Raw genomic sequence first — 17,319 nt, 5'->3', positions numbered from 1 at the left:
CGACCCCGCGACCGGTCGCGTTGCCGGTACCGAGCTCTAGCTTAGTTGGAGCCTGCGGCTCTAAGGTCGCTTTTCTCCAAGGCGTTTCTGCAGGACGCTCGCTGCAGCCTCCGCTGTCCATTGGACTGCAGGAAGAACCGCAGCCCCTTCCCGAGAGACTCTGTTCAACGGTAGCTGGATTTCTTTGCTTAACTCAAGCCAGTAAAGTGTTGCAAAGAGGATGGGAGTAATGGCAGCCCTGCCAGCGGGGGCTTGAGAGTGCAAACGGACCCTGAGCGCCACAGCTCCGTGTTTCCCGAACAGCTCCAGGAACGGGTCCTCACCGCCTCCCTGGGCAGCCTGTTCCAAATGGAACAACTTAGTTTACAGTGTACTCGACTGTCATGTTTCGGTAGCCACTGATGGGCTTAATCGTAAGTTCTTTGCCATTCTTGCTTCTGTGTTAAAACATTGCAGAGGTGGAAGGAGTGTGTCCAAGCAGAAGTACTGGAGAAGATTTTCAGTCTCAAAAGGACTGATATCATGTGCAGCCCTCAATAAAATGGGGCTGCTGTTTCAAAGTGTCAGTGGTGTACCACTATAAATCTAAAACCAAATAAAAATAAAACAATTAAACCAGTAAACCACAAACTCAGTAGCTGTGCAAGTCATTGCAGATCTCAAGGACAAAAGAAGTGAGAAGTGAGAAAGTGTAGCAGGTCTAATCAAGACCCCATCAAAACAAGTGTGATGTAATTGGTCAGATATGGACCATACATCTCCTTTCGGGTGATGCGCTGCCTATGGAAGGATGCCACTGGTGGGATGCTGATTGGAATTGCATAATAGATAGGAAATGCTCTTGTGAATTTCCATCAAGAAATGGAAGAAGCTTAGAGCGAAGAAAGAAGTTTCTTACGAAAGAAATAAACTCAAGCAATAAAGAACATGGCTTGGCTATTCCAGCACTGAAAAGACGATATTCTGAGTGTCATTGAATCGCAGCCTGTAAGAATTAAAGCTTTGTCAGATTTTCAAAATGTTTTGACAACTTATTTCTCTTAAGGTTTTTAGCTCTTGAGATTTGTCACCGTTTTGCAAAAATGCTTTTTTTTTTTTTCTTTTTTTTTTTTTAGCTATGGGGGGATAAAAAAAATGTCTATATAATTTTTTTTTTAATTGAAGTTCTTCATGACAATGCACGGTCCTTTGGTAAGCAGCTAACTGCTGGACAAACTCAGAGTTGTGGATGCAAGTCCTCACGTCACTTTGCCTTTAAGGAAGGTCCCAGTTTCTGTCAATTTGATACGGGTACCAGAGTTTGTTTGAGGAAATATTTTGAAGCTGGTGCTGAATCTCTAATTAGGGAGAACTCCTAAAGGCAATCGATGTTTAAATGAATTGCTTAATTAATTGAATAAAATAACCAGACGTGGCAAAAAAAATCACTGTTTAAAACTGTTTGCCGAGCAATTTTTTAAATGCTGATGGTCAGCCATAAATCTGGTTTCATGTTAAAACTGGGTCACTGCGCTGTGGGTTCGCTGGGACCCAGCTTCCTCTGCACGGTATCAGCCATTTTGTTTGCCAGGGGGACGGCGTTCATGAAGACTCTCATTTTAATAATCCAACTGTGATGCTTATGTTATTAGCTTAGTTGTTTAGAGTGGAGCTCGTGCAAAGAAATGAGATGCGTTCATTAAATGTTTAATTAAACCATTGTCTGGAAACAGGTTGTAACACTGAATATCATGTCCCACAAGTAGACAATACCATTTATTATGGCATTTTAAAACAGCCCAGCTACTGTTGAACCTTTCAAGGGAATGGTTCTCCTCTTGTGTGGGCGAAATCATTAGATTCCCACCCATGCTTTGGCTGTATGACTTCCACCCACGTTAGCAAGTCCACTGGTTTTGACCTCAGTGGTACTAAAACCTCCACAGATGGATGGATGCTTGGTTTCAAGCTTCACCCCTGTATGTTCCCACTGATGTCGCAACAAATATGTGCTGAGAAGAAAAAAAGCAATTGGTTAATTTAGAAGCTTTTAACCACGATATTGACATGGAATAGTCTCAGGTAATTATGTGGAGATGTCTCTGGCTTCATGAAATAAATGTGCAGTACAGTTTCTAACCTCAAGTGTATGGCTGATTTGAAGTAGTCAGACAGATTTTCTAAACTGATGATGACCAAAGACAAATTATGCATCTGTAAATGTTATTGTAGCTGTGAATACTGTGCAGATACTTTTCCTTTACTCTTTATGCAGTCCAATATTCTTTAGTTTTTGATTTGTAACACATGTCAATGAAGTCACTTTTCAGTTTTTGGTTAACTGGATGCTTAACAAAGTACGTGAAATATAATGGCACTCTTCTTCACTTTTCCTTCCTGATACTTAGAACAAGAACAGATTGAGATAATGAAAGACATGCAAAACGCAAAGGCAAAAGACTGTTTACATGGAACCTTAGACATTCCTAACTCCAGTTCTTCCTCAGGAAGTGTTTTGATGGCTTTTGAAACAAAACACCAGAGCAGTAACCTGAATAGCCATATATACTCTCTTGTCTGTTAACCGTGTTGGGGTGAACTTCTGGGGGGAGGAGAGAGAACAGAGAAAACAGGCAGACAGATAGCTTGTCTTGAAGATACGTGTTAGCTACTGTAGCCTGTGGAGTTAAAACCAACTCATTTTATGGGCTATAGCATACAGTCAGTCTTGAGACTTGAGGCTGAAACATTTATCAGATGATTCTGTGCTGCGTAAAACCTTGTTATCCCATCTGGAGCACTATTGTCAGAGCAGAGCTGAAGAAATTGATAAGATAAACTCAAGAATCCTTTGAGAACCCTTTCCTTTGTTCCCAAACTCAAAATCAAGTCACGGCAAGAAATAGGAGTCAAGTACATGTGAGTTTTGGCTTGCTAGCCAATTTCAAAAGGTGTGATCCTATCCGCTGCTATGAGCATCCTGAAAATGCTGATGTACTCTTACTTGCCAACAAAGCCAATGGAAGCTGAAGGCACCCAGCATCTTGTGTGGTTTGTTTTGCATTCAAATGAGTTATTTTCATCTCAGTCTTTGGCAGCATAAAACCTCACATTTTGTGGCCAAACCTTCCACTCTGGTGGGTGATCTTCCTATTTGTTTTGCTAATTAGTTTTCTATTATATCTTTGCATAGGGAAGTCTGTTAGTGTCTAGGCATTTCAAGGGCTTTTAATGCACTTAACAATGGAAATACAGCTTTCTAAAACTCCATGAGAAACAACTATGATGTCCTTTTTTTTTTTTTTAAAGCTCATCTTGTTCAATGCAACCCAGGCCAAGCTTTTCAGAACAGATTGATATCCTTCAGCTCTCCAAGCTAAGGGTAGAATTTCTGAAAGGTCTGAATGGCCAATTAGGCAGTGAAAGTGTGATGCAGCCTACCATTCCTCTTGACAATAACTTTCAGGAAAAAAGAGAAGCTCTTTGGAAAAAAAAACTCCCTCTCTATCATGATGAAAGAGGTAAGAGTTGCTGTGTGCAAACTTCTTTTGAACACCTGGTCCCCATAGTCAGTCATAGCATTTCAGAATATTCCAAGTTGGAAAGGACCCGCAAAGATCACTGACCCCAAACCCTACGGCTGAGAGCGATGTCCAAACACTCCTTAAGCTCCAGCACTGGGACATGCCTACTGCCCCCTGGGGCAGAGCCTTTTCCTGACCACCCAACCCTCCCCTGACAGCCCCATGCCGTTCCCTCGGGCCCTGTCGCTGTCACACAGATCAGAGCTCAGCGCTGCCCTCCGCTCCCTTTGAGGAGCTGCAGCCACCATGAGGCCTCCCCTCAGCTCCTCTGCTCTGTGCTGAGCAAACCCAGGGGCTTCAGCTTCTCCCCCAGTCTGTACGCGTATCCAGGGCTGCCCCATCTCTGGCACTGCTCTTGTTAAACATCATGCAGTTGGTGACTGTCCAGCCTACTGATTTGCCAAGATCTCTCTGCAAGACCTCTCTACCCTCAAAGGAGTCAATAGCTCCAGATTATTTATAAACAGAGAAAACTGGCACTAAAGTGGAGTGCCAAGGAACCCTACTAGTGATGGGTGACCAGCCTGAAATAACCACATTTACTATGACTCTTTGAGCTGACTGAATCTAGCTGCCAATTGTTCATCCATTGCATTATACCTTTGTCTATTGAACTACTGTCTATTTTGTTCAGAAGGATATTGAGAGAAACAAAATAAAAAGCTCTGCTGAAATGTAAAAAGATTACAACAGCTGGCTTCCCAGTCTTCCCAGGCTTGAATCAAAGCGGCTTCAGGTTCCTACTACCACAGAGGGGAGGGGTGGATGGAGAGATGCGTGGACAGATGGATGCAGACTTGCTACCAATATTTTTCAAGTGTCTGCAGAATGGGATCAATGCAGCTCTTGTGAAACCTGCAGCCTCCAAATCCACACTTGCCTGTGAACTGCCGGGAGCTTGCCAGGAAAGGAAGTAATTTTAGAGTGTGATTTGGAAAATGATTCAGTTAAAAAATTGCTATTTTTGAACGGCTACTTTCCACTGAGATTCAGTCCACAGTTCTTTCACGGAAGCACATGTCTTACTGCACCAAAGCATGGTGGAGAGGGAGAAAGAGAGTCTGCCTGAAGCTGGCAAGCCCACACCACCACTGGGAGAATAATCCATGGAAATGCTTCCTCCTCACACTTCAATCTCACCCTGCAAGTGAGATAGAAGGTGAGTGCTTTAACCGTGTATTGCTAGATAGAGATGGTGAAGGTAACTCTGTTCATGCTGAGTGGGAGATACACTGTCCCCAGAGGAGTGAACAGCCCTGTGCATCTGGAAATGGAGCTTCTAGACAGACTACATTTTGAGGCACAAAGCCTACTTCTTCCTGTTGTCATAAAAGCCAATGACAGACTGAGGTATTTATCAAGTCATGAAATGGCAAGCAAACACCTTTTTCATGCCATCTGAGGATTCACTGTATGTATTATACAGCTCCTGTGTCTGGCTCCCTCCCCAGTTGCTCCAGCCGGTAGCACTGGCATACAATCTGCTGAACTGATGCTCAGTGCTGTAAAGGCTGAGCCTTTACAGAAGTGCAGAATAGAACTAGGCAAGAAAACATTGGTAACCTCAATGGCTTGCTGGATTTGCTTTCTAGGATGAGAAGATGCAGGTAGAGTTCTGATGATGTAAATAGAGAGGGGTAGCAGGTGGAGATCTGATGATTTGACGTTCATCTGAGCTGATGGCTCCTGTTGGTTAACAACAAACAGCTTAAAATGTCACCTCCACACTGGATTTCTATCTTGTGTCTCACTGGGTGATAGCCTTTTGAGTTCATTCATCCTGCTGAGCTTTAATATGCAAGTGCCTCTTGTGACTAAGCAACTTCATACAATTACATTTGTTATTTAGGATGCATGGAGTTGAAGCATATGGCACATACAAAACATGGCTGTGTTGTAGTTCACATGCAGGTATCAAGACTGCATGACACTGATGGCTTTAGGAGGCATTAGCATTCACCACAATTGTGTCTAAATCCTGGATGTGATGAGTAGTTTAGTTTTGCAGACTGTGGACCCAGCCCAACTGAGATTTGCCTGTATGTCCATGCATACACAATACATGGGAGCAGTTTTGTTTGAAATGGAAGGAAAAGCAGAGCCTTACACTTGGTTGATCATCATTTGTTCTCTGTTACAGCTGTGTTGAAAATGTGAGTTCCTCAGTAGAAAGGTCACAGGGAGTACCACTGGGTATACCTCGTCAGTGAGGCACTGCAGGTTTCTCTCACTCCCTGGAGTGACTGACTTTTAAGAAGGTGCTGTTTTCATCCCTGTCACTCTCTATTGTCTAATGTTGATAGGAAGTGGAATTTTGGGTTATTTCCTGAAAGGTTTCCCAGCTCCTGTTCACATTTTGGTATGCAGCAGATGAGTAGCCCAGCCTCAGGCCGTGTGAGAAAGCTTTGATATCCAGCAGCCAGGTCCTTGAGGCAGCAAATAGGGGTCAGCCTCTCACTGCTCACATTGTGTGTAGCACAGAGATTGTTGACTCTTGGCACTGACCTTGCCAAGCCTTGCACAGACACTGTCTGGTGAAACCATGATTCACTGTGAGAGGGCAAAAAATGATGTGAAAAGGGGGCATATTCTTTTGCTGTTTTGGTTATTACTTCTTTTTCTGGGACTTTTGTCTGAAGAGATATGATGGTATGTTTGCTGGGGAGGAGGAATGTATAAGGAAAGCAATATATCATTTCTTGAACAAATACTAGCTCTCAAGGAGGAGAAGGTAAAGAAAGAACATGAGAGTCAATAGGCTGCCCTTTTACACTTGCCCATTCCTGCTTCAGAACTTGGTGAGCAAACTGAGGAATGTATTGAAAAAAACCCAGTTTGTCACATAGAGTGTTTTTCTGCCACGTAGAAATGCTTTGTACTTGTAACACAAGAGAACTACTGAGCCACTGAGCAAGCAAAAATACCTCAGGGAAAACAGACAAAACTGCATCCAGGATCACATTCAATCTTGTCTGTGGGGGTCTTCCTTAACTTGGAAGTAGACTTCAGTCTTTCCAGATTTCCTATGTTTAGAGCTGGCTACTGCCAGTGTTCACCTGGGTATTACTGGAAAATTCAGTGAAGCTGCTTGGCAGCATTTTGCAGTTCTTTTGCAAATGAGCAGTCATAGCAGTGGAAGGGGTAAGCCATACAGCTTCTTATATAAGACAAGCCATTGTCTTAGTGTCCTGGAGTATGATTTAGCCTACAACAAACACTTGTCTGGTGAAAATGCATTAGTGGAAAAAGCGCCCCTGCTCCTCCCCCAAAAAAGAACAACAACAACAAAAAAAGTGCAGTGGAGAACATACAACATTGAAATATAGCTGTGTTATTTGCTTCAGGTACTGAAGACCTTAGAAAAGGAATGAGATTAAGATAAAAGAATAATGAGGCAAAAGGTGCCTGACAGTGTTCACTTCAAGTTTGGACTCAAAAAGGGTAACACTGGTGGCCCAGCATGCCCATGATCACCTCTGTAGACCTGAATGGTAGGAGACAGGGGGAGAGGATAGAAATAAACATGTGCTTTGTTAAAGAAGTTTCTGAAGATTCTGTCAGCCTTTCAGTCATCTTTTTTCTTTTAGTGATAGCTTTTCTTCTAGATGCACAATCTCTATGCTGGCCCTTATGGTTGGTTAACTTCTAGTTAAATTAGCACAGTCTAATGCAGAAGCTGGGAAACCTGCTTGACAAACTAGACTTTTCTAAATCAGAGGTTCAGTGCATTAATACAGAGCATTTTGGAGATATGAGAGCCATTCCCCATGGAAGAAAGCTTCTTCTGAGCAGCAAAGCATTGCACCTCTCTGCCAGGCAGGATCTGCTGGCTTCCCTTGAACTCCCATCTGCAGGTTCCTGTATTGAAGTGCCTCACTGTCATTAGAATTCAGCCCACTCAGCCTCTATAGGCACAATACCACCAGCTATTACTCTTGGTCTAGTGGCCACCTCCTTTTTTTCCCCTCCCACTCTGTGCAGGTATATCACGTATATCACGTCATCTGGCTCCAGTTACTTTTCTTCCTCTTGCCTTATTTTCCCTCCAAGTCTTTCTCCTGTTTCTTCCTTAGGTCAAGAAGTATTCCAGAATAGAGTTTATTTTATTTTAATGCATTATGGTAGCTGCATTGGAAATTGCAATGACAATCATGTCTGGGATTATGGAAAGATTCCCACTACCCAGGAGGGACATGAAGAGTGTCCTATTGCCCTGAGAACCACTGTGCTGGGGAGACTCTACACGCTGTTCATGATACTAGGGTAGAAAACCGAGTTATGAAAAAGATGTGTGCTGTAGCAAGCAGGATTCATTCCTGCCAATGTGGCTTAATATATTCCAATGAAATGAAATGTGTTCATCCTCTCTTGAGCAGACTATGTTGATTTAATTTGTGTTTTATGATCAAGATCTTAAATTTTATAACTGGCAAATTTTTTAAGTAGCAAGCAGGGATTTAGCTGCATGAAAACCATTAATGTAAATACAGCTAACTCCCCATGCTCTTCTTTAAAGACTATTTTATACACAACAACATGGAATTTCTTTCCCCTGGCATCTTCAGGAAAGCTGATCTGAAGGCAAGCACACATTTAATTATTGCTCTTAAAGAAAAAAGCATTTTTAGTAGTCTGATTTTTTCCTGCTAACAAATAACAGAAGATGTATAATGCAGAAATCAAATAGCTGCTTTGTTCTGGGTTGGCTTGGGAAAAGTAATAGAATAGTTTCATCTCGGAAATCACAGATTATTAATTTTATGTGTTCAGTGCACTGCCTTTGTTTTATTTGGTTTTTTGTTTGTTTGTTTTTGGTTTAGAGACTTCATATGCAGTAAGTGAGGGACACACATCATCTCCAGTTATTAGAAGAGGAGGACTTTTCTAGCTGTAATTTTCTTAGCTTGGTTCCTTCTTCATGTACAAATAAAAATGATCCGACCATATTTGAGAATGCAAATAGAAAAAAAAAAAGACATTTTCCCAGCAAAAGATGTTAATTTAACATCACCTTAATGGCAGTATGTGGAAAATTATGTTCTGGGCTTTGGCTGAGCAACCAAGTCTATAAATAGAGGGGCAGAAAAATGGAAATGACCAAGGAGACAAGTATCTGAATTTTATCAGTTGAGTATTGAACAGTTAGGAGCTGCCAGTGTGGATGCCTGGCTCTCACACACACTGACTGTTTATAGCTGGTCTAGATAGTTCAGTTGGAAAGGATGCTCTGATTCTTGCAGTCCAGGTGCATCTCAGGAATTTGTTATTTGACAGCTATGGGAATTATGAATCCCAGGATTCCCTGATCCTGGTGCTACTTCTAAGCTACATCATAGGTAAGTAGATGAGGCTGAATTCTTGATGCCTGATTTCAGTAAGTGAGTCAGAGGAACAGAACTCAAAGAATGAAAAGTTCTGCTGAAAATATAAGATAATGTTGACCCAAGAGCAAACGAGTGGTACATTACCCACAGATACACTCAGAATGGATATTTGAAAAAATTCCTACCTATTAAAGTAATCAACTTTTTGAATATTCTTCCAGTAGGAAGAATGAAAGCAAAAACCTGGACTACCTGTAAGGTAGGCTCTGAAATGCATCATATAAAGTGATAGCAGAGAACTGATTTTAATAAGATGGTCCTAAGCATTATCATATGTTTCAAGGTGGCTAAAACACAGACCTCAGTCATCCTAAACAATACTGAAACAGGTATCCCATTGTCAGTACTGCAAATAAAAGTGGAAATTTTCTCACCCAGGATGAATTCACTGCATGTTCATTGGCTTCTGTTCTATTTTACAATTCTATGCTTAGCGGGATATCTCAATGCTCTTTCATGGCTGCGTGGCTGTACTTTATAGAAATATACTACATATCAAACATAGTTTGCTGTCCAAGATTGACTGCTTAACTTATTCTTACATCATCATTAAATGACAGAACGTTGTGTCCTCTAAACTGTTGCTAAAAGAATTTTAGAAAGCAAATCTCAGAAATAGGAAAATGATTCAAAAAGCATGTTTCCTGCCGATCAGCTAGATGACAAGCTTAAATGGATAAGCACTTGCAACCATGGTCTCATGTAGGAAAGTGTTCTTCCAAAAATGGCATACACTGTGGAATACATTTTCTAATCCTAGCTACTATACCCTGATTTGCAGGAAAGCCACCTCTTGCACTTCCTCCTATATTTTAATCCTAACAGGATCTCAAAAATGTGGTGGCAAAGCCTGTGCCATGGGCCAGATCTTTTCTGACACAGTGTAATTCCCTGAAATCACTGGCACTCTGTGGAAAGCCTGGTCAGGTTTCCACAAGTGTACTCCATATTCACCGCAATAAATGTTCATTTTTGAAAGTCAGCTGTTGTAGGTTGGCTGGAGAATGGATTTAGGGAGAGAGGCTCGGCTTGTTAGAAGAGTGGAAAACCAAAGCAAAAATGAAATATGTCAGTTCTATTTTACAAACACAAAGGTCCCTCAAGGTCTCTGGTATTCGGAACCCAGCAGGAATTTTCCAGCTGAGGAGAAAGAAAAGAAACGTTTACTAAAAGACAGATTGTGAGCATCAAGCTGTCTGTTCTTTAATCGATCTTTTACACTGGGCACATTCAAAAGATCTATACTCATGGTTAGGCTGTTATTTGGAAAGCTGACATAATAAATTCTACTGAGAAATGCTTTGTATTAAACCTGCAACCCGGGGATCTTTTAAACAACAGCAATCATCTTGAATGTTCATTTCCAGACAGACGGTTCTTTGTACACCTAAAGAAATGATTTGTGCTTCAGACCCACTGGGTTTTTCTCCTGCTTGATTAAGAAGTGAAAGAAATAACACAAAGGGGAATAATGGATATTAGAGAGCTTTTTGTTAAGTGCCATGCTTTTGCACTGAAGGATGCTCCAGTCAAAATTCTAAACACCAACTCATCTTGATTCTATTCCTACTTACACCAGGTATGCTACACATCTGCAATAACCTCAAAACTTCACCTCAATATTTTCAGCTGGAGTAACGATCTGCCTTTCTAAAACAGCCTAGATCTGACACCTTTAAACTTGGAAGATTGAAAACTAAGTGCGGATGTCCTCAGGAAGGGAAGTTGTTAAGTTCAGTCCATGGCGCTGGACCTAACTCAATGAAACACCCTCTGAGAAGTCCAGAAATGCAATGGTCAAATGCACTATCAGTTTGCTGAACAATTATATTGCCATTTTTGGGACAGGCACTTTTGTACTTAGTCATATTGACCTTTAGTTTCACTGCCAAGTGTTCCTTTTTGTGCTCTTTTCCCATCCTCTTCAGTCAATATCATCTTGATGAGATGACTAGTAATTAAATGATTAAGTTCTGCTTGGAAAAAGTTCGATGTTTTTTGAATTTGCTGAAACTTTTTGATTGCTACTGCTAGAATATGAAGTCACAGAAAACGGATTTAATGTTTGCTGGTATGCTTCCTATCTGGCTTCATGAACCTGGGTCCAGATCTCCCAGGTTCCTGTTAGTAGTCATCCACAAACTTGTTTCCCTCAGTGGAGGAGCAAAGCTGTGCTTTGCTAATAAAGCTGAGATGAACAGCTCTGTAGTGCTTCAGTCCCTCTTCCATCTGTTTCACCACTTCTCTGAGACTTGAATCCTCTGCAGTACCAGCAGAAGGTAATATCTGTAACCCATCTCTCTGATATTAAATTCCCTGGTACTAGTGGACTGTGGCCTTCAGCATTGTCAATATTATTAAGAACAATACTGTTATAATGGAAACTCAGTCAATAATCAACTTTTACATTAATTGTTAAAGAATTTTTCTCTTAGCAGATCAAAAGGAAGCAAATATCCTGGATCCATGAAAGCATCTCAGACATAAAACTCACCAAACATCATGATTGACAGTTGTTGTTTCCCCTTCGCTCTCAGAGGAAACCAAGGAATTAGAAAAGACATCAGTAGAAGAGAAAGGTCCTTCACAACAAATGTTGCCTGCTTGTATCAACAGAATGCACTAGCAGTTCAGCTGTTTCTCAGAGGGGAACAGATTGCTTTCACTGCAGAGTTGATGCAACTTTTGGGGACCATCCAGCTTTGAGCTGTACCTCTGCTTCCCAGTGCCTCAGCTAAGCACACAAGCCCTGCAGGTCTAGATGGTCCGTCTGGGTGCCATGCACAGCACGGTGTGTGGGCGCACATATTGAGCCCAAGCAGCTCAGGACCTCTCTGCAACGACTCCTACAAAGAGGAGCATTTTAATACTCAAAAGTTTTTGGTGCTGCTGGAGCAGACTCCTGTGCTGCAAGCCTTTTGAATAGAAACATATCAGTTCTCAGTTATTACAGGATTTAAGTAACTTCTCATTTCTGCTTTGGCCATGAAATGTTTTCTTTCATTTCTATACTTGTTTGGGAAGAAAGCTTATAGCTGTCCTTCAGTGCTTCAAGGCATCAATTCTTCTGCAGAAAGAGAGAGCACATGGGAGCAGATACACAGAAGATAAATAGAGACCATGTCCTTGTAATGATGGTAACTGTTACCAGAGTGGAACAAGGTTCATTTATAAAGCAAGAAGCCAATAGCTTGTTGGGTATTGAAGCACAGTGCAGAACACACTCATTTGACCCTCACTAACAAAGAAGACTCTGAGTCAGGTGAGTTGAGGGCAGGTAAAATTTAAACCATCTTGCTTATAACAAATGAAGCAGTGACTGATGGTGCAAGGAGAAGAGCTTATCTCAGGTCACTGAACATGAGGGTGTACTCAGGATGTTGTCCAGTTTAAGCGTGGAAAGAAGCTTGTGCAGCTAAAAGCCCTGAAGTTCAGCAGCTCAGAATGTGGCTCACCAGCAATACTCTACAGTAATATTAAAAGAAAGAAAAAAATATATGTATTTAGTGAGAATTTACTGCTGCTTTTAGCAGTCTTCCAGACATAAGCTTTCAGATAAATTTAAGTGCATTTACTTGCTTGCAGCATGAAGTGCACTCTGATGGAGCATTTTCTGCAGCTTTAAGCTTTGCCTTGGTTTAAATAATTGAGAAGGCAATAGTGAATGATTGAAATTAGTAGAAAATAGTGTTTGCTGAAAACATTAGAACTAGCTTTCTATGGGTAGCCTCTGAGCCTTTTGCTTGTCTATAGAAACAACCATCTCATTGCTCTCACCTGCCATTAGTAACACAGGAGTGCTTTATTTGTCTGAGCTCTTGCATTGAAATACTTCCTTGTTCTTTCCTTGTTCCAGCCCAAACTGAAAAGGTACTCTTAACTTGGGTGTATGATAAGTGTGAAAGCTACATATCAACATGTGCCAGTTTCCCCTAGGAACTGAAAATTACTAGGGGAGAATTAACTCCAAAAGTTCTACCAAACATTGGTGTCTTGCTTTTTGCCATCCAGAAAACTGGCTAATTCATTCCTGTCATCAGAAATGCCACAAAGCCACCTTTGGCTCAAATGTTTTTAAATGCTTTTTTTTTTCTTTTCTTTTGAGTGCTGTGAGGTACTTGTGAACAAGTGTCTCGGAGTAGGTGAAAAGTATCAGAGTAGGTGAAAAACTGAGAAATGCTCCTTGAGATGCATCCCAGTACATTGCAAGAGGCTTGCTTTTCTAAGATGCACAGTACTTTAGCATATGGTGAGCCTGGTGCTCACTATTAGTAGTAGTTCAGTATGAGGCTGATAGGGCATTGAAGCGGGCATGGGTCTGGTTGTCTGGAGTCTGTAATATCTTCTCCCTTCAGCCTTCTGATATGAAATAGAAAAGTGAGCCTCTATTTTAAAAATAACTGTGGTGAGCTCTGAATCATCACGGACACAGGAGCTATTTGCTCTCCTAAACCTTGCCTTGACAACTTCTTTCCAAATCTGTGGAAAATATTACTGTTGTTTGATCAGGGAAAAGCATTGCTTCCAAAAGAGAAGAATAGATAAATCTTTTCATTTAATTTTATTGCTCTTTGCTAATATGTGGCAATCTCAGCTCCTGAATTTTAGTTGATAATGCTGTACAAAGTCATAGGTGGAAGTCGCACCTGTTTGGGCCATCATGTAAGGTACCCTGAAGAGCCAAGAGATCAGCCCAGGATATTTGAAGCAGCCAACCATATCTTGCTTGGCCAAAGGTCAAGCTCACACAGTGCTCTCAATTTTTTGTTCTTTAAGAGCTTACCTTTATTTTTCCACATAACATTTTTTAAAAATGGGACCTGATCACGCAGGGCAGCTGCTCTAACAGTGATTCCATAGGGCTGCCAGTCATGGCTGCGGAGGCCAAGACACAAGTATGCCTGAAATGTTACTAGAAAAGTGGTGCCTCTTTCAAGAGGAGCAAGCCTTGACCACGGGCCCATTCTCCATGGTGCCAAATGGTTCCCTCATCCTTGGGTCTTCTCCTGCAGCTTTTAGGACTGTCTGCTACTGGAGTAGTAGTGGATTCTTGCCAACCGTCATCCCCATACCTTTGGTCCAACACAATGCTCCAAATATGTGTTTAAATTGAGTTCTTTTTCAGGCATATAAATTACAGCAGTTTTAATCAGTGAGCTAAATATTTTTATGACTGTGAATGAGCTCTAGAGACATTATTTATGAGGAATCAAGTGAGGTTTTATGTCAGGAGCTTTAAAAGGTTTCTTATTACTTAATTAAAAGCAACTTCACCAAAACCAGTGAAATTATGTAACAGTAAGCAGGATCAGGGCTTTCTTTTGTCTTTACCTAGCACATCTGATTTGGACAATGTTTACTCAATCTAATACTTAACACAAGGCTGAGTGTCTGTTGCTCCAAGTCCTAAAATATTGCCTTTTTAATGCTAGACAGCAAACTTAAGATTTGTTAAATACTCAAGCTGAAATCGGAGGAAAAAAAAAGATGCTGAAAAAATGAGAGAGAAAGCCAACAGACAACCTGAGGAAACAGATTGGCAAACCGGTCTCAGGATGCACGATGAGCTGCACAAATTCAGTATTGAAATGGAAAATTGTTAAAGAAACAACATCTGTGGGCAGACAAATGTCCATCTGAATTGGTTTTTCATATTTTCAATGGGATCCATTTTTGCTACTCTTCAGTACATGTCTAGAGGGAGGTGATGGGATATTTTATAAGGAGATACTTCTGTTTATTGTCTGGTAGACAGCAGAAGATTGGAGGAACTTCCTATACTTGGACCATCTGTATCTCAGTGGAGTGTGCTGTGTGCCAGCTCACAGACTGAAAGGTAACTGGGGAATAGGAGGGATGGCAGACAAATGAACAGACAAGATCTTGGGAAGGCAGCTGAATATTTTCACCATGTGACAGGATGTTTAACACAGGGTTCAGCAAGAACAGGGACTCCATGTTGCTGCTGTTAAGCTGACTGCCTGATTGCTGTGTCAAGGGGTTTGTGTGAACCATGGAGAAGGGATCTTTGCTATGAACACTTGGGGACTGCATTAGTGCCCTCTTTTGCATTTGCACAGCACTGCAACAAAAGAAAGGAGAGCTATTCACAGGAAAACTCTGAAATTTAAAAATAGAGATCAAGCGCTTTTCCAATCTCTTATTTTCATAAATACCAGAAGCAATGTAAAACAGAAGGGTGTAAGACAGCTCTTGCTGGTTTTCTTAGGAACTCAACCTGCAGGGCTTTGTAAATCCCAGCTTAGGCCCAGTTTTCTCAATTCAGTGCAAAAATGAGTTGGTGGTGTGCATAGTGCAGCAGTGCAGAGAAGCTCTAGGCAATCTGTCTCCAGACTGGCACCAGGAGATCAGCCCCACTTAGTTGCTCCCTGCACACATCCTTTTGAGTCAGAGTAGTTTTGTATCCTCTGGGCCTGAGCCTGTAGCACCTTGTAGTGCTGCCTTGTGCAGGATGGCTGCATGAGGCGTGGGGCTGGGGACAGCACGAAGACAGGCTGGGGGAACTCTGCAACACAGACTGGTAGGAACTCTTCTTTCCTCCTCTTTGGATAAGCCATGTTCATGGAGCACTCTGGCTTTTTGTGCCTCAGGGGAATGCCTGGAGCAGTGGAACAGAAGAGAAATTTGCTGGTAGTGCCTTCTCCATCCTGTACGGTTTTTGTCAAGAAATAACTTGGAAATTAAACTTGGATTTATTTCAGCCCCTTCACTTTTCTCTACTGCTTCCCTTCTTCCTGTCCCTCCTGTCCCACAGCAAAGCAATAGCCATGTACCTCAATGGACAAATGCTGCCACAGGAGCTGGGTATTAATCTTGTTGCTGAAATGAAGAATGGAAAAGTTCTTCAAAACTTTCCCCTCATCTATGGAACGAAAGATCTGACTGCTTTATTTTCCATTGTGTATTTGTCTTACAGTGAATTTCTAATACTTTTTTTTTTCCTTTCTTTCTTTTTTATTCTTATTCTGCTTCAGCTGAATATCTTTTTGAGCATGCCCTTGAGAAAAGGGTCTGTGTGAAAGTTGTAATTTCAATTGTTTTCAGCGAGAGACTTTTCTTCCAATTGGAGAAGAAATAAAAATTAAAATAATAATAATCAGAGACATTAGAACTGCAATATTTAATTGAAATAAAGCCATGCCTGCACTGACAGTGAGGGTCATCTGCAACATTCCACCCAGTCTGACCCCAGTGACCATCTGCATCCAGCTCCCTGCCTTCATGACTTCATCCATGACCGTAATGAGATGCCACAGCCTGAAACTGCTCTGCATTTACAAATTGTAGTTGCTTTTGGTACAACTCTTTACAATTTCTACTTCTAATTCAATGAATGTAGGACCTCCCCACATCTATTTCTCTTTATTAATTTTCTGGGGGAAGGATTTTGTTTCCATTCTTTAGTTCACTAAGCTGATGCCTTTGGGCATGATGATCTTTAGGCTGATGGGAAATGGGTCATATAAACCATTTACTCCCAGTTATGTGCTGTACATTATTAAGACCAGCTATGTGTCAGTCTCAGGCAATAATAGTTCCTTCTTGCCCTTGGGACACTTTGTTGACTGACTGACTAAAAAATGGTCTTCATGAAAATCTCTTCAACTGGCCATGAAAATACAAACATAGTCCAATTTTTTGCAGCTTTCTTTGAAAGATAAAGCTGTCAGTTCTCCAAGAAGACTTGAATATCCATTTTTACCCTTCTCTTAGCACTACTGCTGTACTCTACATAAAATTAGAAGCACTTCCACAAGCAGGCAGAGGGCAAGAATTATTACATGGGTTCAAAACCAGAAGCAAGCTACTTGTTTTACTACGGTGCTATTTCCTAAAAACTAAAACATAGGATTTTTGCTGCATCAAGCCACTGCATTGACAGGGCAATGTCTTTGTTCAATATCTAACTGTCATTACAGTGAAATGGGCATTATTGAAAAATCTATGACTATGTAAAATTTGCATTCACTTCATTTAAAAGAACAATTCAAAGAAGATAATTTTTTGACATGATTTACCAAAAGTAGTGTTATTCCAAGAGAAAGACTAAAACAAAAGCAGCAGAATATAGAGAATTAGTCTGACTTTTTTTTTTTAATTCAGTATGTTTAGGCTGTATTTTTTTGTCTACAGCCAGTGTTTCTGAAGATGGCATGTCCTGACACAGCAGCAAAAGCTGGAGCAGGGAGCAAGGCTGCCAGCAGCAGTGCTTTGCAGAGGTAGACCACTGGCTGATGAGCAGTCACAGGATCAAGTAGGTACTTGGGACAGGAAAAGGTATGGATGTGTAGGAGAGGTGTTAACTTCAAAACTAGGATGAGAACAAAGTGTGTAAGATACTGCTTAAAACT

Source organism: Tetrao urogallus (assembly GCF_951394365.1).
Source record: "Tetrao urogallus genome assembly, chromosome: 2".
Classification (NCBI taxonomy): Eukaryota; Metazoa; Chordata; class Aves; order Galliformes; family Phasianidae; genus Tetrao; species Tetrao urogallus.
This window is presented reverse-complemented; position numbering follows the sequence as displayed.